The sequence below is a fragment of the Triticum aestivum genome, chromosome 3A, assembly GCF_018294505.1.
Source record: "Triticum aestivum cultivar Chinese Spring chromosome 3A, IWGSC CS RefSeq v2.1, whole genome shotgun sequence".
Lineage (NCBI taxonomy): Eukaryota > Viridiplantae > Streptophyta > Magnoliopsida > Poales > Poaceae > Triticum > Triticum aestivum.
The window spans coordinates 59228229-59253456 of record NC_057800.1 but is presented as its reverse complement, the minus strand read 5'-3'; positions in this window follow the sequence as shown (position 1 = coordinate 59253456).

Sequence of the window (25228 nt, the reverse complement as noted above, 5' to 3'; positions counted from 1 at the left end):
GCCCGGCGCTCTTCGTGGCGGGGTTGGCCGGTCAGATCTGCGCTGGCCGGAGGTGGGGAGCGGCGGTTGGAGCTCGGCAGGAGGCCCTGCAGTGCGGCGTGCACCGCCGCCGCCGCACGGGTTCTCGGCTCCATGTAGAAGATCTGTCCCTGCTCCGATTGGTCCCGATCCGTGCTGGCACCGGTCCTTGGAGGCGGCTTCGGCGTCCCCTATGGCCGGCCTGGCGGATCTGGCGTGTGGGTGAGGTTCCGGGGGAAACCCCTGGCTGGCGCGGCTGCCTCCCCAAAGTCGACGCCTTTGGCGCCGATCCCCTTCCTGAAGGCTTTGGGGTGGATCCTCTCCCTTCCGCCTCCTCCTCGAGCTATGGCGAAAGCTTTTGTTCCCCTGGTCTGGGCGTCGACAGCACCCTGATGTCATGCTCCTTCTTGAAGGCGGCGGCTGGGAACGGCTCTTGGTGGCGGGGCTGCTGGTGGCGTGGTGGCTTCGGCCTTCTACTTGGTGCTGCGCCTTGCTTCGCGGGACCAGCGGACGGTTTCTTTGGTGGAGCGGTGATGCATCCATCCATTGATGGCGACGGATCTTGACGGCGTGGCGCAGTGCAGATTCGGAGTTTGATGTGTGGTGACGGACACGCGCAGGAGGTCGACGCTGTCTGGCGTCGTGGTGGCGTCGGCGGCAGCGAGACCGGGCAAGGCCGTTACAACAGTACAGCTCTGAAGATGGATATGTGGTAGGTGGTTGTGGCGGCCTCATACCCGGCGGGCGGCATGGTTGAGGAGCACGCCGGACTGGTGGGTGCCCATACCCGACAGGCGTCCAGGTTGGGACCTCAGGTCTTAGATGTTAGGTTTGGCTGCGAGGTCTGTTTGGTATTAGGCCCAGACCATCAGCGCCCCTACATCAGTTAGATAGGAGTAGCGACAGAGGTTGCGAAGATGGTGGCTTTGGTCTTACTGTTGTACGACTTTGTAAGGTTTTGTGCTAATAATTAATAAAGTGGCCGTATGCATCGACCAGATGCAGAGGCCGGGGGTATTCCTCCTTTTCGAAAAAAAAAACAAGTCACAAAAGTCGTAAGACCGAATGGCGCCTCGTTATCTATGAAAACATCATCTCCCACCGAGAAAAATGTTTTAATTAGACACATGGTGCTCAAATATGGAGTCCGATTCAATGATAATTGTACTGAAAAGTCCCGGAGACTCATTTTGACTGCATATCATGTGTACAATATTTAGTCTCACATTACTAGGGTGCGGGGACGGGGGAGAGGGGACAACCCTCACCATGCCATTGTGACACAATGTGTTTTTTGTAAGTGAGAGAGTAAAAGCATGAAAGTTGTTTTTTTAGAAAAGGAGAAGGATCCGCCCTCTGCATCTGGACGATGCATGCAATCACTTTATTAATTATCCAAACAAGATTTTACAAAGTCATACAACAGTACTAAAGTCACCATCTAGGCAACATCTGTCGCTACTCTCATATCCAAATTATGTAGGGATGCTGATAGTCTGGGGCTAATACCAAACAGATCTCGCAACCAAACCTAACATCTAATACCCAGACGTCTGCCGGGTATGGGGCACCCACCAGTCCGGCGTACTCCTCAACCAGGACGCCTGCCGGGTATGAGACCGTCGCAGCCACCTGCCACCAATTTATCTTCAGTGATGTACTGCTGCATCTACCTTACCCGGTCTAGCTGTCGTTGACGCCACCACGACGCCAGACAACGCCACCATCCTGCGCTCATCCATCATCACACGCCCACCGGCGAGACCCCGCTGCTCCATGCCGTCGAGACCCGCCGTCGTCGACGCGAGAGAAGGCACGCCACACCACCTCACGCCTCTTCCATCCGGCACCTCTCCACAAACGATGCCCCCAATAGGGAACACGATACCGCGGTGCCGCCATCGTTCGATCCGGAAATCTTAGGATTTCTCCCGGAGCGGCACGAGCAGGTTGACGATAGTTGCTTGACGATGCCTTCATCAAGGTAACGGCGTAGACGCCACCATCGCCCGCCATGACCGGAGTCGGCTCGGTTTTCACCGGCGACTATGTCTTCTCAACTCGTCGTCAGTGCTGATAGTGGGATCCAAGATCCGTCACTACCAGCCTGGCCAACCGCCTTCGGTGGAGAAGGCAGCCACCACCACCATGCCCGGGCCAAGAGACCCGGACGTCCTCGTGCCGCGAAGATTACCCAGGGGGATCTCCTCTTGCCGTTGTTCAGATGAGGCGCAGCCGCAGTGGATCTCGATCTAATCCCCTCGGGCCCAGATCAGATCTCATCGCAGCCAAAATCTCATCCGCCAAACGGCCGCTGGAGATCTCCTGGCCACCGCCAACCCGCTGCGCGCTGCCGTTGGAGGAGGAGGGAGGTGGACGTTGCTGCCCCCACGCGTTACCACTGGCCGGGGACTGCGTCGTCGCTGTCGCCGCCGCCTCACCACAGGGGCTTCGTGTTGGGGAACGTTGCAGAAAATTAAAATTTTTCCTACGGTTTCACCAAGATCCATCTATGAGTTCATCTAAGCAACGAGTCTAGGGAGAGAGTTTGCATCTACATACCACTTGTAGATCGCGTGCGGAAGCTTGCAAGGTGATGATGTAGTCGTACTCGACGTGATCCAAATCACCGATGACCAGCGCCAAACGGACGGCACCTCCGCGTTCAACACACGTACGGAACAGCCACGTCTCCTCCTTCTTGATCCAGCAAGGAAGGGAGGAGAGGTTGAGGGAGATGGCACCAGCAGCAGCACGACGGCGTGGTGTTGATGGAGCTGCAGTATTCCGGCAGAGCTTCGCTAAGCACTATGGAGGTGGAGGAGGTGTTGGGGAGGGAGAAGGAGGCAACCAAAGGCCAGGGCGTTCAGGTATGAAGTCCCTCCTCTCCCCCACTATATATAGGGGTGCCAAGGGGGGGTGGCCGGCCCTAGGAGATCCAATCTCCTAGGGGGTGCGGCGGCCAAGGGGGGTTTTCCCTCCCCCCAAGGCACCTAGGAGGTGCCTTACCCTCCTAGGACTCTTGCCCCCTTAAACCCTAGGCGCATGGGCCTATGTGGGGCTGGTGCCCTTGGCCCATTAGGCCAAGGCGCACCCCCTTACAGCCCATGTGGCCCCCCGGGACAGGTGGACCCACCCGGTGGACCCCCGGGACCCTTCCGGTGGTCCCGGTACAATACCGATAACCCCGAAACTTGTCCCGATGCCCGAAACAGGATTTCCCATATATAAATCTTTACCTCCGGACCATTCCGGAACTCCTCGTGACGTCCGGGATCTCATACGGGACTCCGAACAATATTCGGGTTACTGCATATACATATCCCTATAACCCTAGCGTAACTGAACCTTAAGTGTGTAGACCCTACGGGTTCGGGAGACATGCAGACATGACCGAGACTCTCTCAGTCAATAACCATCAGCGGGATCTGGATACCCATGATGGCTCCCACATGCTCCTCGATGTTGTCATCGGATGAACCACTATGTCGAGGATTCGATCAAACCCTGTATGCAATTCCCTTTGTCAATCGGTACGTTACTTGCCCGAGACTCGATCGTCGGTATCCCAATACCTTGTTCAGTCTCGTTACCGGCAAGTCACTTTACTCGTACCGTAATGCATGATCCCGTGTCCAACACCTTGGTCACATTGAGCTCAATATGATGATGCATTACCGAGTGGGCCCAGAGATACCTCTCCGTCATACGGAGTGACAAATCCCAGTCTCGATCCGTGTCAACCCAACAGCTACTTTCGGAGATACCTGTAATGCACCTTTATAGTCACCCAGTTACGTTGTGACGTTTGATACACCCAATGCACTCTTACGGTATCCGGGAGTTACACGATCTCATGGTCGAAGGAAGAGATACTTGACACTTGCAAAGCTCTAGCAAAACGAACTACACGATCTTTTATGCTATGCTTAGGATTGGGTCTTGTCCATCACATCATTCTCCTAATGATGTGATCCCGTTATCAACGACATCCAATGTCCATAGTCAGGAAACCATGACTATCTGTTGATCACAACGAGCTGGTCAACTAGAGGCTTACCAGGGACATTGTGTGGTCTAAGTATTCACACGTGTATTACGATTTCCGGATAATACAGTTATAGCATGAATAAAAGACAATTATCATGAACAATGAAATATAATAATACTTTTATTATTGCCTCTAGGGCATATTTCCAACAGTCTCCCACTTGCACTAGAGTCACTAATCTAGTTACATTGTGATGAATCGAACACCCATAGAGTTCTGGTGTTGATCATGTTTTGCACGCGAGAGAGGTTTAGTCAGCGGATCTGCGACATTCAGATCCGTGTGCACTTTGCAAATCTCTATGTATCCATCTTGAACATTTTCACGGATGGAGTTGAAACGACGCTTGATGTGCCTGGTCTTCTTGTGAAACCTGGGCTCCTTTGCGAGGGCAATAGCTCCAGTGTTGTCACAGAAGAGTTTGATCGGCCCCGACGCATTGGGTATGACTCCTAGGTCGGTGATGAACTCCTTCACCCAAATCGCTTCATGTGCTGCCTCCGAGGCTGCCATATACTCCGCTTCACACGTAGATCCCGCCACGACGCTCTGCTTGCAGCTGCACCAGCTTACTGCTCCACCATTCAACATATACACGTATCCGGTTTGTGACTTAGAGTCATCCAGATCTGAGTCGAAGCTAGCGTCGACGTAACCCTTTACGACGAGCTCTTCGTCTCCTCCATAAACGAGAAACATGCCCTTTGTCCTTTTCAGGTACTTCAGGATATTCTTGACCGCTGTCCAGTGTTCCTTGCCGGGATTACTTTGGTATCTTGCTACCAAACTTACGGCAAGGTTTACATCGGGTCTGGTACACAGCATGGCATACATAATAGATCCTATGGCTGAAGCATAGGGGATGACACTCATCTCTTCTTTATCTTTTGCCGTGGTCGGTGACTGAGCTGAGCTCAGTCTCATACCTTGTAACATAGGCAAGAACCCCTTCTTGGACTGATCCATTCTGAATCTCTTCAAAATCTTATCAAGGTATGTGCTTTGTGAAAGACCTATGAGGCGTCTCGATCTATCTCTATAGATCTTGATGCCTAATATATAAGCAGCTTCTCCAAGGTCCTTCATTGAAAAACACTTATTCAAGTAGGTCTTAATGCTGTCCAGAAATTCTATATTATTTCCCATCAGGAGTATGTCATCTACATATAATATGAGAAATGCTACAGAGCTCCCACTCACTTTCTTGTAAACGCAGGCTTCTCCATAAGTCTGCATAAACCCAAACGCTTTGATCATCTCATCAAAGCGAATGTTCCAACTCCGAGATGCTTGCACCAGTCCATAAATGGATCGCTGGAGCTTGCATACTTTGTTAGCGTTCCGAGGATCGACAAAACCTTCCGGCTGCATCATATACAGTTCTTCCTTAAGATGCCCGTTAAGGAATGCTGTTTTGACGTCCATCTGCCATATCTCATAATCATAGTATGCGGCAATTGCTAACATGATTCGGACGGACTTTAGCTTCGCTATGGGAGAGAATGTCTCGTCGTAGTCAATCCCTTGAACCTGTCGATAACCCTTAGCGACAAGTCGAGCTTTATAGATGGTAACATTACCATCCGCGTCCGTCTTCTTCTTAAAGATCCATTTGTTTTCTATCGCTCGCCGATCATCGGGCAAGTCTGTCAAAGTTCATACTTTGTTTTCATACATGGATTCTATCTCGGATTTCATGGCTTCAAGCCATTTGTTGGAATCCGGGCCCGCCATTGCTTCTTCATAGTTCGAAGGTTCATTGTTGTCTAACAACATGATTTCCAGGACAGGGTTGCCGTACCACTCTGGTGCGGAACGTGTCCTTGTGGACCTATGAAGTTCAGCAGTAACTTGATCCGAAGTACTTTGATCATTATCATGGTTTTCCTCTTCAGTTGGTGTGGGCATCACAGGAACGGTTTCCTGTGCTGCGTTACTATCCCGCTCAAGAGGTAGTACTTCATCGAGTTCTACTTTCCTCCCACTTACTTCTTTCGAGAGAAACTCTTTTTCCAGAAAGCATCCGTTCTTGGCAACAAAGATCTTGCCTTCGGATCTTAAGTAGAAGGTATACCCTATAGTTTCCTTAGGGTATCCTATGAATACGCATTTTTCCGACTTGGGTTCGAGCTTTTCAGGTTGAAGTTTCTTGACATAAGCTTCGCATCCCCAAACTTTTAGAAACGACAGCTTAGGTTTCTTTCCAAACCATAATTCATACGGTGTCGTCTCAATGGATTTAGAAGGTGCCCTATTTAAAGTGAATGTAGCTGTCTCTAGAGCGTATCCCCAAAATGATAGCGGTAAATCGGTAAGAGACATCATAGACCGCACCATATCCAATAGAGTGCGATTACGACGTTCGGATACACCGTTTCGCTGAGGTGTTCCAGGCGGCGTGAGCTGTGAAACGATTCCACATTTCTTTAAGTGTGTACCAAATTCGTGACTTAAGTATTCTCCTCCACGATCTGATCGTAAGAATTTTATCTTTCGGTCACGTTGATTCTCCACCTCATTCTGAAATTCCTTGAACTTTTCAAAGGTCTCAGACTTGTGTTTCATTAAGTAGACATACCCATATCTACTCAAGTCATCTGTGAGAGTGAGAACATAACGATATCCTCCGCGAGCCTCAACGCTCATTGGACCGCACACATCGGTATGTATGATTTCCAACAAGTTGGTTGCTCGCTCCATTGTTCCGGAGAACGGAGTCTTGGTCATTTTACCTAAGAGGCATGGTTCGCACGTGTCAAACGATTCATAATCAAGAGACTCTAAAAGTCCATCGGCATGGAGCTTCTTCATGCGCTTGACACCAATGTGACCAAGGCGGCAGTGCCACAAGTATGTGGGACTATCGTTATCAACTTTAAATCTTTTGGCATCTACACTATGAACATGTGTAATATTACGCTCGAGATTCATTAAGAATAAACCATTGACCACCGGAGCATGACCATAAAACATATCTCTCATATAAATCGAACAACCATTATTCTCAGACTTAAATGAGTAGCCATCTCGTATTAAACGAGATCCAGATACAATGTTCATGCTCAAACTTGGCACTAAATAACAATTATTAAGGTTCAAAACTAATCCCGTAGGTAAATGTAGAGGCAGCGTGCCGACGGCGATCACATCGACTCTGGAACCATTCCCGACGCGCATCGTCACCTCGTCCTTCGCCAGTCTCCGTTTATTCCGCAGCTCCTGCTGTGAGTTACAAATATGAGCAACGGCACCGGTATCAAATACCCAGGAGTTACTACGAGTACTGGTAAGGTACACATCAATCACATGTATATCAAATATACCTCTGGTGTTGCCGGCCTTCTTATCCGCTAAGTATTTGGGGCAGTTCCGCTTCCAGTGACCCTTCCCCTTGCAATAAAAGCACTCAGTCTCAGGCTTGGGTCCATTCTTTGACTTCTTCCCGGTAACTGGCTTACCAGGCGCGGCAACATCTTTGCCGTCCTTCTTGAAGTTCTTCTTACCCTTGCCCTTCTTGAACTTAGTGGTCTTATTGACCATCAACACTTGATGTTCTTTCTTGATTTCAGCCTCTGCTGACTTCAGCATCGAGAACACTTCAGGAATGGTCTTTTCCATTCCCTGCATGTTGTAGTTCATCACAAAGCTCTTGTAGCTTGGTGGGAGCGACTGGAGGATTCTGTCAATGACCGCCTCATCTGGGAGGTTAATGTTCAGCTGGGTCATACGGTTGTGCAACCCAGACATCTTCAGGATGTGCTCACTGACAGAACTGTTGTCCTCCATCTTACAACTGTAGAACTTGTCGGAGACATCATATCTCTCGACCCGGGCATGAGCTTGAAATACTAGTTTCAGCTCTTCGAACATCTCATATGCTCCGTGGTGCTCAAAACGCTTTTGGAGCCCCGGTTCTAAGCTGTAAAGCATGCCGCACTGAACGAGGGAGTAATCATCAGCACGAGACTGCCAAGCATTCATAATGTCTTGGTTCTCTGGGACGGGAGCGTCACCTAGCGGTCCTTCTAGGACATATTGTTTCCTGGCAGCTATGAGGATGATCCTCAGGTTCCGGACCCAGTCCGTATAGTTGCTGCCATCATCTTTCAGCTTGGTTTTCTCTAGGAACGCGTTGAAGTTCATGTTGACATTAGCGTTGGCCATTGATCTACAAGACATATTTGCAAAGGTTTTAGACTAAGTTCATGATAATAAAGTTCTAATAAATTATGAACTCCCACTTAGATTAGACATCCCTCTAGTCATCTAAGTGTTACACGATCCGAGTCGACTAGCCCGTGTCCGATCATCACGTGAGACGGACTAGTCATCGTCGGTGAACATTCTCATGTTGATCGTATCTTCCATACGACTCGTGTTCGACCTTTCGGTCTCCGTGTTCCGAGGCCATGTCTGCACATGCTAGGCTCGTCAAGTTAACCCTAAGTGTTTTCACTGTGTAAAACTGTCTTACACCCGTTGTATGTGAACGTAAGAATCCATCACACCCGATCATCACGTGGTGCTTAGAAGCGACGAACTGTAGCAACGGTGCACAGTTAGGGGAGAACACTTCTTGAAATTTTGTAAGGGATCATCTTATTTACTACCGTCGTTCTAAGCAAACAAGATGCATAAACATGATAAACATCACATGCAATCAAATAGAGTAGTGACATGATATGGCCAATATCATATAGCTCCTTTGATCTTCATCTTCGGGGCTCCATGATCATCTTGTCACCGGCATGACACCATGATCTCCATCATCGTGTCTTCATGAAGTTGTCACGCCAACGACTACTTCTACTTCTATGACTAACGCGTTTAGCAATAAAGTAAAGTAGTTTACATGGCGTTCTTCAATGACACGCAGGTCATACAATAAATAAAGACAACTCCTATGGCTCCTGCCGGTTGTCATACTCATCGACATGCAAGTCGTGAATCCTATTACAAGAACATGATCAATCTCATACATCACATATATCATTCATCACATCCTTTTGGCCATATCACATCACATAGCATACCCTGCAAAAACAAGTTAGACGTCCTCTAATTGTTGTTTGCATGTTTTACGTGGCTGCTATGGGTTTCTAGCAAGAACGTTTCTTACCTACGCAAAACCACAACGTGATATGAAAATTGCTATTTACCCTTCATAAGGACCCTTTTCATCGAATCCGTTCCGACTAAAGTGGGAGAGACTGGCACCCGCTAGCTGTTGGGGAACGTTGCAGAAAATTAAAATTTTTCCTACGGTTTCACCAAGATCCATCTATGAGTTCATCTAAGCAACGAGTCTAGGGAGAGAGTTTGCATCTACATACCACTTGTAGATCGCGTGCGGAAGCTTGCAAGGTGATGATGTAGTCGTACTCGACGTGATCCAAATCACCGATGACCAGCGCCAAACGGACGGCACCTCCGCGTTCAACACACGTACGGAACAGCCACGTCTCCTCCTTCTTGATCTAGCAAGGAAGGGAGGAGAGGTTGAGGGAGATGGCACCAGCAGCAGCACGACGGCGTGGTGTTGATGGAGCTGCAGTACTCCGGCAGAGCTTCGCTAAGCACTATGGAGGTGGAGGAGGTGTTGGGGAGGGAGAAGGAGGCAACCAAAGGCCAGGGCGTTCAGGTATGAAGTCCCTCCTCTCCCCCACTATATATAGGGGTGCCAAGGGGGGGTGGCCGGCCCTAGGAGATCCAATCTCCTAGGGGGTGCGGCGGCCAAGGGGGGTTTTCCCTCCCCCCAAGGCACCTAGGAGGTGCCTTACCCTCCTAGGACTCTTGCCCCCTTAAACCCTAGGCGCATGGGCCTATGTGGGGCTGGTGCCCTTGGCCCATTAGGCCAAGGCGCACCCCCTTACAGCCCATGTGCCCCCCCGGGACAGGTGGACCCACCCGGTGGACCCCCGGGACCCTTCCGGTGGTCCCGGTACAATACCGATAACCCCGAAACTTGTCCCGATGCCCGAAACAGGACTTCCCATATATAAATCTTTACCTCCGGACCATTCCGGAACTCCTCGTGACGTCCGGGATCTCATCCGGGACTCCGAACAACATTCGGGTTACTGCATATACATATCCCTACAACCCTAGCGTAACCGAACCTTAAGTGTGTAGACCCTACGGGTTCGGGAGACATGCAGACATGACCGAGACTCTCTCAGTCAATAACCATCAGCGGGATCTGGATACCCATGATGGCTCCCACATGCTCCTCGATGTTGTCATCGGATGAACCACTATGTCGAGGATTCGATCAAACCCTGTATGCAATTCCCTTTGTCAATCGGTACGTTACTTGCCCGAGACTCGATCGTCGGTATCCCAATACCTTGTTCAGTCTCGTTACCGGCAAGTCACTTTACTCGTACCGTAATGCATGATCCCGTGTCCAACACCTTGGTCACATTGAGCTCAATATGATGATGCATTACCGAGTGGGCCCAGAGATACCTCTCCGTCATACGGAGTGACAAATCCCAGTCTCGATCCGTGTCAACCCAACAGCTACTTTCAGAGATACCTGTAATGCACCTTTATAGTCACCCAATTACGTTGTGACGTTTGGTACACCTAAGGCACTCTTACGGTATCCGGGAGTTACACGATCTCATGGTCGAAGGAAGAGATACTTGACACTTGCAAAGCTCTAGCAAAACGAACTACACGATCTTTTATGCTATGCTTAGGATTGGGTCTTGTCCATCACATCATTCTCCTAATGATGTGATCCCGTTATCAACGACATCCAATGTCCATAGTCAGGAAACCATGACTATCTGTTGATCACAACGAGCTGGTCAACTAGAGGCTTACCAGGGACATTGTGTGGTCTAAGTATTCACACGTGTATTACGATTTCCGGATAATACAGTTATAGCATGAATAAAAGACAATTATCATGAACAATGAAATATAATAATACTTTTATTATTGCCTCTAGGGCATATTTCCAACAGTCTCCCACTTGCACTAGAGTCACTAATCTAGTTACATTGTGATGAATCGAACACCCATAGAGTTCTGGTGTTGATCATGTTTTGCACGCGAGAGAGGTTTAGTCAGCGGATCTGCGACATTCAGATCCGTCTGCACTTTGCAAATCTCTATGTCTCCATCTTGAACATTTTCACGGATGGAGTTGAAACGACGCTTGATGTGCCTGGTCTTCTTGTGAAACCTGGGCTCCTTTGCGAGGGCAATAGCTCCAGTGTTGTCACAGAAGAGTTTGATCGGCCCCGACGCATTGGGTATGACTCCTAGGTCGGTGATGAACTCCTTCACCCAAATCGCTTCATGTGCTGCCTCCGAGGCTGCCATGTACTCCGCTTCACACGTAGATCCCGCCACGACGCTCTGCTTGCAGCTGCACCAGCTTACTGCTCCACCATTCAACATATACACGTATCCGGTTTGTGACTTAGAGTCATCCAGATCTGAGTCGAAGCTAGCGTCGACGTAACCCTTTACGACGAGCTCTTCGTCTCCTCCATAAACGAGAAACATGTCCTTTGTCCTTTTCAGGTACTTCAGGATATTCTTGACCGCTGTCCAGTGTTCCTTGCCGGGATTACTTTGGTATCTTGCTACCAAACTTACGGCAAGGTTTACATCGGGTCTGGTACACAGCATGGCATACATAATAGATCCTATGGCTGAAGCATAGGGGATGACACTCATCTCTTCTTTATCTTTTGCCGTGGTCGGTGACTGAGCTGAGCTCAGTCTCATACCTTGTAACATAGGCAAGAACCCCTTCTTGGACTGATCCATTCTGAATCTTCAAAATCTTATCAAGGTATGTGCTTTGTGAAAGACCTATGAGGCGTCTCGATCTATCTCTATAGATCTTGATGCCTAATATATAAGCAGCTTCTCCAAGGTCCTTCATTGAAAAACACTTATTCAAGTAGGCCTTAATGCTGTCCAGAAATTCTATATTATTTCCCATCAGGAGTATGTCATCTACATATAATATGAGAAATGCTACAGAGCTCCCACTCACTTTCTTGTAAACGCAGGCTTCTCCATAAGTCTGCATAAACCCAAACGCTTTGATCATCTCATCAAAGCGAATGTTCCAACTCCGAGATGCTTGCACCAGTCCATAAATGGATCGCTGGAGCTTGCATACTTTGTTAGCGTTCCGAGGATCGACAAAACCTTCCGGCTGCATCATATACAGTTCTTCCTTAAGATGCCCGTTAAGGAATGCTGTTTTGACGTCCATCTGCCATGTCTCATAATCATAGTATGCGGCAATTGCTAACATGATTCGGACGGACTTTAGCTTCGCTACGGGAGAGAATGTCTCGTCGTAGTCAATCCCTTGAACCTGTCGATAACCCTTAGCGACAAGTCGAGCTTTATAGATGGTAACATTACCATCCGCATCCGTCTTCTTCTTAAAGATCCATTTGTTTTCTATCGCTCGCCGATCATCGGGCAAGTCTGTCAAAGTCCATACTTTGTTTTCATACATGGATTCTATCTCGGATTTCATGGCTTCAAGCCATTTGTTGGAATCCGGGCCCGCCATTGCTTCTTCATAGTTCGAAGGTTCATTGTTGTCTAACAACATGATTTCCAGGACAGGGTTGCCGTACCACTCTGGTGCGGAACGTGTCCTTGTGGACCTACGAAGTTCAGCAGTAACTCGATCCGAAGTCCCTTGATCATTATCATGGTTTTCCCCTTCAGTTGGTGTGGGCATCACAGGAACGGTTTCCTGTGCTGCGTCACTATCCCGCTCAAGAGGTAGTACTTCATCGAGTTCTACTTTCCTCCCACTTACTTCTTTCGAGAGAAACTCTTTTTTCCAGAAAGCATCCATTCTTGGCAACAAAGATCTTGCCTTCGGATCTTAAGTAGAAGGTATACCCTACAGTCTCCTTAGGGTATCCTATGAATACGCATTTTTACGACTTGGGTTCGAGCTTATCCCCAAAATGATAGCGGTAAATCGGTAAGAGACATCATAGACCGCACCATATCCAATAGAGTGCGATTACAACGTTCGGACACACCGTTTCGCTGAGGTGTTCCAGGCGGCGTGAGCTGTGAAATGATTCCACATTTCTTTAAGTGTGTACCAAATTCGTGACTTAAGTATTCTCCTCCATGATCTGATCGTAAGAATTTTATCTTTCGGTCACGTTGATTCTCCACCTCATTCTGAAATTCCTTGAACTTTTCAAAGGTCTCAGACTTGTGTTTCATTAAGTAGACATACCCATATCTACTCAAGTCATCTGTGAGAGTGAGAACATAACGATATCCTCCGCGAGCCTCAACACTCATTGGACCGCACACATCGGTATGTATGATTTCCAACAAGTTGGTTGCTCGCTCCATTGTTCCGGAGAACGGAGTCTTGGTCATTTTGCCCAAGAGGCATGGTTCGCACGTGTCAAACGATTCATAATCAAGAGACTCTAAAAGTCCATCGGCATGGAGCTTCTTCATGCGCTTGACACCAATGTGACCAAGGCGGCAGTGCCACAAGTATGTGGGACTATCGTTATCAATTTTAAATCTTTTGGCATCTACACTATGAACATGTGTAATATTACGCTCGAGATTCATTAAGAATAAACCATTGACCATCGGAGCATGACCATAAAACATATCTCTCATATAAATCGAACAACCATTATTCTCAGACTTAAATGAGTAGCCATCTCGTATTAAACGAGATCCAGATACAATGTTCATGCTCAAACTTGGCACTAAATAACAATTATTAAGGTTCAAAACTAATCCAGTAGGTAAATGTAGAGGCAGCGTGCCGACGGCGATCACATCGACTCTGGAACCATTCCCGACGCGCATCGTCACCTCGTCCTTCGCCAGTCTCCGTTTATTCCGCAGCTCCTGCTGTGAGTTACAAATATGAGCAACGGCACCGGTATCAAATACCCAGGAGTTACTACGAGTACTGGTAAGGTACACATCAATCACATGTATATCAAATATACCTTTGGTGTTGCCGGCCTTCTTATCCGCTAAGTATTTGGGGCAGTTCCGCTTCCAGTGACCCTTCCCCTTGCAATAAAAGCACTCGGTCTCAGGCTTGGGTCCATTCTTTGACTTCTTCCCGGTAACTGGCTTACCAGGCGCGGCAACATCTTTGCCGTCCTTCTTGAAGTTCTTCTTACCCTTGCCCTTCTTGAACTTAGTGGTCTTATTGACCATCAACACTTGATGTTCTTTCTTGATTTCAGCCTCTGCTGACTTCAGCATCGAGAACACTTCAGGAATGGTCTTTTCCATTCCCTGCATGTTGTAGTTCATCACAAAGCTCTTGTAGCTTGGTGGGAGCGACTGGAGGATTCTGTCAATGACCGCCTCATCTGGGAGGTTAATGTTCAGCTGGGTCATACGGTTGTGCAACCCAGACATCTTCAGGATGTGCTCACTGACAGAACTGTTCTCCTCCATCTTACAACTGTAGAACTTGTCGGAGACATCATATCTCTCGACCCGGGCATGAGCTTGAAAAACTAGTTTCAGCTCTTCGAACATCTCATATGCTCCGTGATGCTCAAAACGCTTTTGGAGCCCCGGTTCTAAGCTGTAAAGCATGCCGCACTGAACGAGGGAGTAATCATCAGCGCGAGACTGCCAATCATTCATAATGTCTTGGTTCTCTGGGACGGGAGCGTCACCTAGCGGTCCTTCTAGGACATATTGTTTCCTGGCAGCTATGAGGATGATCCTCAGGTTCCGGACCCAGTCCGTGTAGTTGCTGCCATCATCTTTCAGCTTGGTTTTCTCTAGGAACGCGTTGAAGTTCATGTTGACATTAGCGTTGGCCATTGATCTATAAGACGTATTTGCAAAGGTTTTAGACTAAGTTCATGATAATAAAGTTCTAATCAAATTATGAACTCCCACTTAGATTAGACATCCCTTTAGTCATCTAAGTGTTACACGATCCGAGTCGACTAGTCCGTGTCCGATCATCACGTGAGACGGACTAGTCATCGTCGGTGAACATTTTCATGTTGATCGTATCTTCCATACGACTCGTGTTCGACCTTTCGGTCTCCGTGTTCCGAGGCCATGTCTGCACATGCTAGGCTCGTCAAGTTAACCCTAAGTGTTTTCGCTGTGTAAAACTGTCTTACACCCGTTGTATGTGAACGTAAGAATCCATCACACCCGATCATCACGTGGTGCTTAGAAACGACGAACTGTAGCAACGGTGCACAGTTAGGGGAGAACACTTCTTGAAATTTTATAAGGGATCATCTTATTTACTACCGTCGTCCTAAGTAAACAAGATGCATAATACATAATAAACATCACATGCAATTATATAGTTGTGACATGATATGGCCAATATCATATAGCTCCATTGATCTTCATCTTCGGGGCTCCATGATCATCTTGTCACCGGCTTGACACCATGATCTCCATCATCATGATCTCCATCATCGTGTCTTCATGAAGTTGTCACGCCAACGACTACTTCTACTTCTATGACTAACGTTTAGCAATAAAGTAAAGTAGTTTACACGGTGTTATTCAATGACACGCAGGTCATACAAAAAATAATGACAACTCCTATGGCTCCTGCCGGTTGTCATACTCATCGACATGCAAGTCGTGAATCCTATTACAAAGAACATGATCTCATACATCACAATTCATCATTCATCACAACTTCTGGCCATATCACATCACATGATCAATCGCTGCAAAAACAAGTTAGACGTCCTCTAATTGTTGTTGCATCTTTTACGTGGCTGCAATTGGGTTCTAGCAAGAACGTTTTCTTACCTACGAATCACCACAACGTGATTTTGTCAACTTCTATTTACCCTTCATAAGGGCCCTGTTCATCGATTCCGCTCCAACTAAGGTGGGAGAGACAAACACCCGCCAGCCACCTTATGCAACTTGTGCATGTCAGTCGGTGGACCCGGTCTCACGTAAGAGTACGTGTAAGGTTGGTCCGGGCCGCTTCATCCCACAATACCGTTGAGCAAGAAAAGACTAGTAGAGGCAAGTAAGATGACAAAATCCACGCCCACAACAAAGTTGTGTTCTACTCGTGCAAAGAAAACTACGCATAGACCTAGCTCATGATGCCACTGTTGGGGAACGTTGCAGAAAATTAAAATTTTTCCTACGGTTTCACCAAGATCCATCTATGAGTTCATCTAAGAAACGAGTCTAGGGAGAGAGTTTGCATCTACATACCACTTGTAGATCGCGTGCGGAAGCTTGCAAGGTGATGATGTAGTCGTACTCGACGTGATCCAAATCACCGATGACCAGCGCCAAACGGACGGCACCTCCGCGTTCAACACACGTACGGAACAGCCACGTCTCCTCCTTCTTGATCCAGCAAGGAAGGGAGGAGAGGTTGAGGGAGATGGCACCAGCAGCAGCACGACGGCGTGGTGTTGATGGAGCTGCAGTACTCCGGCAGAGCTTCGCTAAGCACTATGGGGGTGGAGGAGGTGTTGGGGAGGGAGAAGGAGGCAACCAAAGGCCAGGGCGTTCAGGTATGAAGTCCCTCCTCTCCCCCACTATATATAGGGGTGCCAAGGGGGGGGTGGCCGGCCCTAGGAGATCCAATCTCCTAGGGGGTGCGGCGGCCAAGGGGGGTTTTCCCTCCCCCCAAGGCACCTAGGAGGTGCCTTACCCTCCTAGGACTCTTGCCCCCTTAAACCCTAGGCGCATGGGCCTATGTGGGGCTGGTGCCCTTGGCCCATTAGGCCAAGGCGCACCCCCTTACAGCCCATGTGGCCCCCCGGGACAGGTGGACCCACCCGGTGGACCCCCGGGACCCTTCCGGTGGTCCCGGTACAATACCGATAACCCCGAAACTTGTCCCGATGCCCGAAACAGGACTTACCATATATAAATCTTTACCTCCGGACCATTCCGGAACTCCTCGTGACGTCCGGGATCTCATCCGGGACTCCGAACAACATTCGGGTTACTGCATATACATATCCCTATAACCCTAGCGTAACTGAACCTTAAGTGTGTAGACCCTACGGGTTCGGGAGACATGCAGACATGACCGAGACTCTCTCAGTCAATAACCATCAGCGGGATCTGGATACCCATGATGGCTCCCACATGCTCCTCGATGTTGTCATCGGATGAACCACTATGTCGAGGATTCGATCAAACCCTGTATGCAATTCCCTTTGTCAATCGGTACGTTACTTGCCCGAGACTCGATCGTCGGTATCCCAATACCTTGTTCAGTCTCGTTACCGGCAAGTCACTTTACTCGTACCGTAATGCATGATCCCGTGTCCAACACCTTGGTCACATTGAGCTCAATATGATGATGCATTACCGAGTGGGCCCAGAGATACCTCTCCGTCATACGGAGTGACAAATCCCAGTCTCGATCCGTGTCAACCCAACAGCTACTTTCGGAGATACCTGTAATGCACCTTTATAGTCACCCAGTTACGTTGTGACGTTTGGTACACCCCAAGGCACTCTTACGGTATCCGGGAGTTACACGATCTCATGGTCGAAGGAAGAGATACTTGACACTTGCAAAGCTCTAGCAAAACGAACTACACGATCTTTTATGCTATGCTTAGGATTGGGTCTTGTCCATCACATCATTCTCCTAATGATGTGATCCCGTTATCAACGACATCCAATGTCCATAGTCAGGAAACCATGACTATCTGTTGATCACAACGAGCTGGTCAACTAGAGGCTTACCAGGGACATTGTGTGGTCTAAGTATTCACACGTGTATTACGATTTCCGGATAATACAGTTATAGCATGAATAAAATACAATTATCATGAACAATGAAATATAATAATACTTTTATTATTGCCTCTAGGGCATATTTCCAACACTTCGCCCCGCGGCATCATCAACGACGGCGGCGGTAGTGGGAGGCGATGGAGAGGGCTGAGGACGGTGTGGACGGGGACTCCCCGGGGGGCGACGGGGTGCCGCCGCCTCGGGGGAGCAGTCCAACTATTCCGATCCTTCAAATTGGGGGAGAATTTCACTTCCCCGGCCTCTGCACCAACTAGGGATGCATATGACCATTTTAGTATGAGTACGAAGATAAACATGGTCCTCAGAATTTTTAAAATGTATATCAGGATATTTTTTGATGAGTGGTTCCACCATACACCAAACTTGATCCTCAATAAATAGAAGAAAACCCATGTGCATCACATGTTAATTCTAGGAATTGAACTCGGGTCGTTAGGCTGCACAACAGCATGCCCAACCACTGAATTATCAACATAGACAAACTACACATACAATACATTACTAAACAATAAACACACATATCTAGCCATCTGATGCACATCTCTGCAACTTCTAGCTCTCTGGAAAGGGAGAACCCTGGTTGCTCTGGGTTGTGAGGAGCCCGCCTGCCAACCGGTTAGAGTGGTTGTTTGCCGTATTGGGCCCACATTCCCTTTAACCATGGCGTGTTTGTAGCCCTTCTAGGTTATGTTCCATTGTGGTTGTGCCTTAGATTGAGGCTCTGGAGATCAATCATCGAGAAGTTTGGGTTCACGCACATGGACACCTCCGATTAGCAGTTAGAAGTAACCGTCACTGTGTGGTGGCAAAAAAGAACCGATGACCGCAACCCTCACCGCCACGCAATGGCTTCCCTCACCATACTCGTTTCTTGGACCATTTGAATGAGAGAAACGCCAGCGTATTCTGTCGAAAATGTGCACCACCGCCGGTCCTCCTAACCAACATTTTAGAAGATGCTAAACTTTGGGTTGCTGTTGGCGCAAGACAGCTAGGGAACATCATATTGTACGAGTAATTGTCATGCCGCTTATTTGTGAATGCGTTGTAAAATTCTAAACTCTACTCTTTCTTTTTTAATTGAAGAGGCAAATCTTTTGCTTCCGTTTCAAAAAAGAAAAGATTGGAAAAGCTTCCCTCACTAACCAGATAACTAAAGAGAAAAGTATACTTTTCATCCCTTAATTCTTGGCGAAGTCTAGATTTGGTCCCTCAACTTTAAAACCGGACAACTTGCGCCCTTAACTACTGAAACCGGCCAAGATTCATCCATGGTCACGGTTTTGACCGGTTTTGGTGCTGTCCCAACCCGGTTTTGACCGTGCCGACTCAAATTCGCATACCTTTTCCAAGTCCGTTTAATGTTTTCAAATTCGGGTATTTTTTTCAAATACGTGAACTTTTTAAAAATTTGTGTACTTTTCCAAATCTGCGTACTTTTTCCAAGTTCACGTACTTTTTTTTAAATCCATGTACTTCTTTAAAGTTCCTGTGGTTTTTTAAAATTCATGTAATTTTTAAAAATTGACATACTTATTCTATTCACGTATATTTTTTTGGGTTTGAAAATTTTATGTGAAATTGAAAAACATATGCGGATTTGAATATCTTTTACGCGAATTAGAAAAAAATGTGTGGATTTGAAAATTTATGTCAACTTGAAACAAGTATGTGAATTTCAAACAAAGTTCATGGATTGGAAAGGAACACGGATTTGAAAAAAATACACGAACTTTAAAAAGTATGCGGATTTGAAACAAGTACGCGAATTTAAAAAACAGATGGATTTGAAAAAAAATACTTGGATTCGATAAAATTACACGAAGTTGAAAAAATACACTGATTTAAGAAAATTACGCAAATTAAAAAAATCATGGATTTGAAAAAGTACACAAATTTCAAAATAGTTCACAGATTTGAAAAAGGTATGTTTATTTTTGAAAAAAATGCACGACCTTGAAAAACTATGTGGATTTGAAAAGAGTATGTGAATTTTAAAAAGTTCACGGATATGAAAAAATTACGCGAATTTTAGTCGGAACCGGTCAAAACCGGGGCCAGTCAGCACCAAAACCGGTCAAAATTGAGACCAGGGACAAACCTTGTCCGGTTTCGTTAGTTGGGGGGTGCAAGTTGTCCGGTTTCGGAGTTGAGGGACCAAATCTAAACTTCACCAAGAGTTGAGGGACGAAAAGTATACTTTTCTCATAACTAAATGCAGTTCCCAAAAGCCTATCTTTAATCACTCGATGTAAGTTTCCGAGTGAAGTGACGCGATACCCTCTTAACTAATGACCATACTTGTTCCTTTCCCGCAAAAAAAAAACTAATGACCATGCTTAATTCACCATCTTGGTTGACAAAAAAGAATGCAACCTACGCATCTGTATATTTCCTTGTTAATTAACTTAACTTGTGGTCATTTTTTGAACAAGTCATCCAGAGTGGAATGGAAATAAACCACCCGTCTAACCATCCAACCATTTGTTGGTTTTTAATATCCATTCAATACATATACGTGTTTGCAGTATGGCCCTGTAGGCCTATTGTCCGACTCGACTTGTTCGATCACCAGAGGTTCACTAGAAGCCATAGTTAGACGGTCTGAAATATATTTCTTGGTTTCGATTTGAAGTTCAGCTACATTTTTTTTCTTGAGATGGCTTCAGCGACATTTTAGTCAACATATATACGTGTAACTGGATAAACGTTGGGATCTTTGATTTGAAAGTTTGTGTTTAAATTTTAGTCCAATCTAGGATGAGATTTTCTCATGGACAAGCCGATAGTGCTAGCTGTTTCTATCGATGTACATATCACAACACGGAGACGTCACGTGGCTCTGGGCATCGACTTATAAATTCATGAAAACCGTTTACAATCTCTCTGTTTGGCGTTAAAAGATTAGTGGTACGCGGTGCAACAACCCCGTATCTTCGCACAGACGAATGCTCAAGGGTCAAAGTGTTAAACAAGGCATGCATGATCCTAGCACCGCGCAACTGGGCCAGTGGCGACGTCTCACGTACCACGCGTCAGGAACAGCACTACTACAGTACATGGCGCCGGTCGGTGGCTTCGCACCAATGAAAAATGGACTGTCGGCCGAGTCGTTCTGTCTGGGCTCGCGGCAGAGCGCCAACGCAATCCCGCTGAAAACGGAGCGGATAGGGCAGTCTCACCGGCCCGTTCAACTCGATCTGCGACGTGAGAGAGGAGCGAACAAGTGGCCGAGACGCTGACCCATGGCGCTCAGGATCGAGGGTGAAATGAACACCTGGAAGAGCTGGCCGGGACAAGACGTACGGCGCCATTGGCCATGCTCCATACGCCCCGGACAGACACCACCGGCCACGGCGCGCCAAAAAATAAAGGGAGCGCCTGGAACTCATTCGACTGAAAAATAAAATGGTCTCAGTCGAATGACGTGGCGATGACGTCATTGTTATTTGTCCCAGCCCGATCGCCAGGCTCCTTTCTCCCCCCGCACAAAACAAAAATAGAAAAGCCCAATTGGGTTGAAACTTCTCCCTTGTTAGTTGTGGGTTGTCGGCCTTTGTCTTGTGGGCCTTTTTGGGTTGTCAAGCAAAAACAGGAGAGCCCGGCATTCAAACTTCTCCCGTGCTTGACCTTCTCTCGTCTCTCCCCTGTCTTCCCCTGCTTCTATCTCATTTGAAACAGTAACAACACCCACCAAAAAATGAGAACGGCTCTCTGGAAAAAGATACGTTAAAGGAGGGGCCACCTGCCATAGACTTGAGGATAAAGAAAAAAGAAGAAGGATATACAAGAACTAGTGGCTTTACTACTATTTTCATCCTTAGAAAATGATTATATATATATGTGTGAAAAAAACTATATAACTATGATATATGAAAAGAATAATGACTACTAACAACCACCTAAAAAAAGCTAAAAACAACAGACGACCTGTAAAAAATGATTAAACAAAGTTTTCGCCATCACTGACAAAACACTGCCCTTGACCTCCTAGATGTGATCACATTATACGTCTTGCAGGTGCACTTGGTTATGTTGAGTTGCGGTTTGCGGTCGAATTGTAGCGATTGCAACTACAAAACAAAGAAGGCCTAAAAAAACTGAACCGATTCCATTTGCGCTCATATCCGTCCGCCCCGACCCTTGTTCATGGTCATAATAAATGTCGCGCTGTTAAGTTTGGGTGTGTTAAGTTTGCGATTGCGCTCGGGATCGGCGCCCCCACCCCAGTTGCGGTCATGTTATATGGCTTGCAATTGCGCTTGGGTGTGCTGACTTGCGATTGCGCTTGGGTTGAGGCGGTTGCAACTACAACCTCCGTCCTGACCCCCAGTTGCGGTCACATTATATGTCTTGCAATTGCACTTGGATGTGCTGAGTTGCGATTGCGCTCGGGTCGGGGCGGTTGCAACTACAACAAAAAAACTAACAATAAAAAAAAGGAACCGATTTCATCGGCGCCGTCAACCCTCCGCCCCGACCCCCGGTTGCGGTCATGTTATATGGCTTGCAATTGCGCTTGGGTGTACTGACTTGCGCTTGGGTTGAGGCGGTTGCAACTACAACCTCCGCCCCGACCCCCAGTTGCGGTCACGTTATATGTCTTGCAATTGCACTTGGGTGTGCTGAGTTGCGATTGCGCTCTGGTCGGGGCGGTTGCAACTACAAAAAAAAACTAACAATAAATAAAAAATGGAACCGATTTCATCGGCGCTGACAACCCTCCGCCCCGAACCCCGGTTGCGGTCATGTTATATGGCTTGCAATTGCGCTTGGGTGTACTGACTTGCGATTGCGCTTGGGTTGAGGCGGTTGCAACTACAACCTCCGCCCCGACCCCCAGTTGCGGTCACGTTATATGTCTTGCAATTGCATTTGGGTGTGCTGAGTTGCGATTGCGCTCGGGTCGGGGCGGTTGAAACTACAACAAAAAACCTAACAATAAAAAAAATGGAATCGATTTCATTGGCGCTGACAGCCCTCCGCTCCGGCCCCCGATTGCGGTCACGTTATATGTCTTGCAATTGCGCTTGGGTGTGTTGTGTTGCGATTGCGCTTGGGTTGGGGCGGTTGCAACTACAACAACAAAAAAACTAACAATAAATAAAAAAGGAACCGATTTCATCGGCGCCGACAACCCTCTGCCCCGACCCCCGGTTGCGGTCATGTTGTATGTCTTGCAATTGCGCTTGGGTGTGCTGTGTTGCGATTGCGCTCGGGTCGGGTCGGTTGCAACTAAAAAAAACTAACAATAAATAAAAAAATGGAACCGATTTCATCGACGCCGACAACCCTCCGCCCCGACCCTTGGTTGCGGTCATGTTATATGGCTTGCAACTGCGCTTGGGTGTGCTGACTTGCGATTGCGCTTGGGTTGAGGCGGTTGCAACTACAACCTCCGCCCCGCCCCCCAGTTGCGGTCACGTTATATGTCTTGCAATTGCACTTGGGTGTGCTGAGTTGCGATTGCGCTCGGGTCGGGGCGGTTGCAACTACAACAAAAAAACTAATAATAAAAAAGGAACCGATTTCATCTGCGCCGACAACCCTCTGCCCCGACCCCCGTTGCGGTCATGTTGTATGTCTTGCAATTGCGTTTGGGTATGCTGTGTTGCGATTGCACTCGGGCCGGGTCGGTTGCAACTACAACAAAAAAAACTAACAATAAATAAAAAAATGGAACCGATTTCATCGGCACCGACAACCCTCCGCCCCGACCCCCGGTTGCGGTCATGTTATATGTCTTGCAATTGCGCTTGGGTGTGCTGTGTTGCGATTGCGCTCGGGCCGTGTCGGTTGCAACTACAAAAAAAACTAACAATAAATATAAAAATGGAACCGATTTCATCGGCGTCGACAACCCTCGGCCCCGACACCCGGTTGTAGTCACGTTATATGTTTTGCAATTGCGCTTGGGCGTGCTGAGTTGCGATTGCGCTCGGGTTGGGTGGTTGCAACTTCAAACAAAAAAAACTCCTAAACAAAAATAAAAAATGGAACAACCTGAAAAAAGAAAAGAAAAATAGAAAAATGGAACAAAATTTCCACCTGTAGAGACAAAGAAAAACCCGCCGCGCTCTATGTACTGCAGCCGCCAACGATAAGAAGAAGAAAAATGAGTCTTGTCGTATATTGTAGTAGTATGTACGTACCTTCTCTCCTCTCCTGTGTACTTAACCGATCCATCCACATGCACATCCACATCAGGGCCTGACGGAAGTGCGAGGAGGCTGCAGCCCATACAACAAAAAACAACAGATGGGCTGCCAGCGGGACAACACATGGGCCGCGCCACCCCGTCGGGCGAAGTCTCCACCTGGACACACGAATCGTGGAGCATTTCGATCTGACGGCCACAAAAACGAATGAAACCAAAGAAAAAAACATTCGAATGAGTTTTAGCAAATCCGAAAAATAAAAAGACACCGGCCACGGCCAGCGTACGCAACACACCCAGCCTGAATCCTGCGACGACTAGGATCCACGCGCATCACCGGCCAACCCCGACGGGCGCGTGCGTGTCGCGTCGAGCCTCCACCCGGGGCCCGCTCTCCTATATATTTGAAGGAAGCAGCTCGATCACGACTGATTTAAATTAATCAGCTGGGCACACATGGTCTCAGCTACTCTGACTCCGACTGGTACGTGGTACAGCAAGAGCAAGTACCGGTCATTGTTGACGAGGTCGGCGCAAGAGTTAACCGAACGGGAGCATGGCAGTTAACTCACGACGCCACTCATCGTTCTTGGTGAACCACAACGTATTTGCTTGCACCGCAAGCGGCAGCAGGGCTCGTCAACGTCACGGTTAAATGTCGATATAACGGATTTGGCTGAAACGTTGTCAAAATTGACTCTTGAATCGGCCGACTTGCACACCGGCCAAATTAGCTGCTCGAGTTTGGTGCATGCTTACGTGCCTCCGGGACAGCGACAGGCACCCCACCCGGGCGCGGCCACGCGAGCATCGTCGGCGGAGGAGAGCGTCGACGCGCGGCACTTGCAGACTAGTTTGGACCTGTGGGCCACGGCCCATGCTGAGGAGTAGCGGCGTTCTGCCTGTGGCCCACGGCCGATTGCATTCTAGAGCCGGGGAGGATCTGTCCTCTTCTGGAGAGGCCTGGACGGCTGTGTTTGGTGAATTGTCAAGGCAGCCCGGTTTCCTAAAAAAGACGACGCTTTTTAGTTGCCGCCAAGACATGCACGTCCCCCGCTTCGCACACGTCCAAAGTGGACGTGTCAACCGCAGGCCTCGCGGCTGGTTATTGGAGTATAGCCATGCACCTGGCCATGCCGTGTATCAGAAAAGAAAATGTTTTAAAAACGAATATATTTACACATACAGAAAACGTTATTGGAGTATAC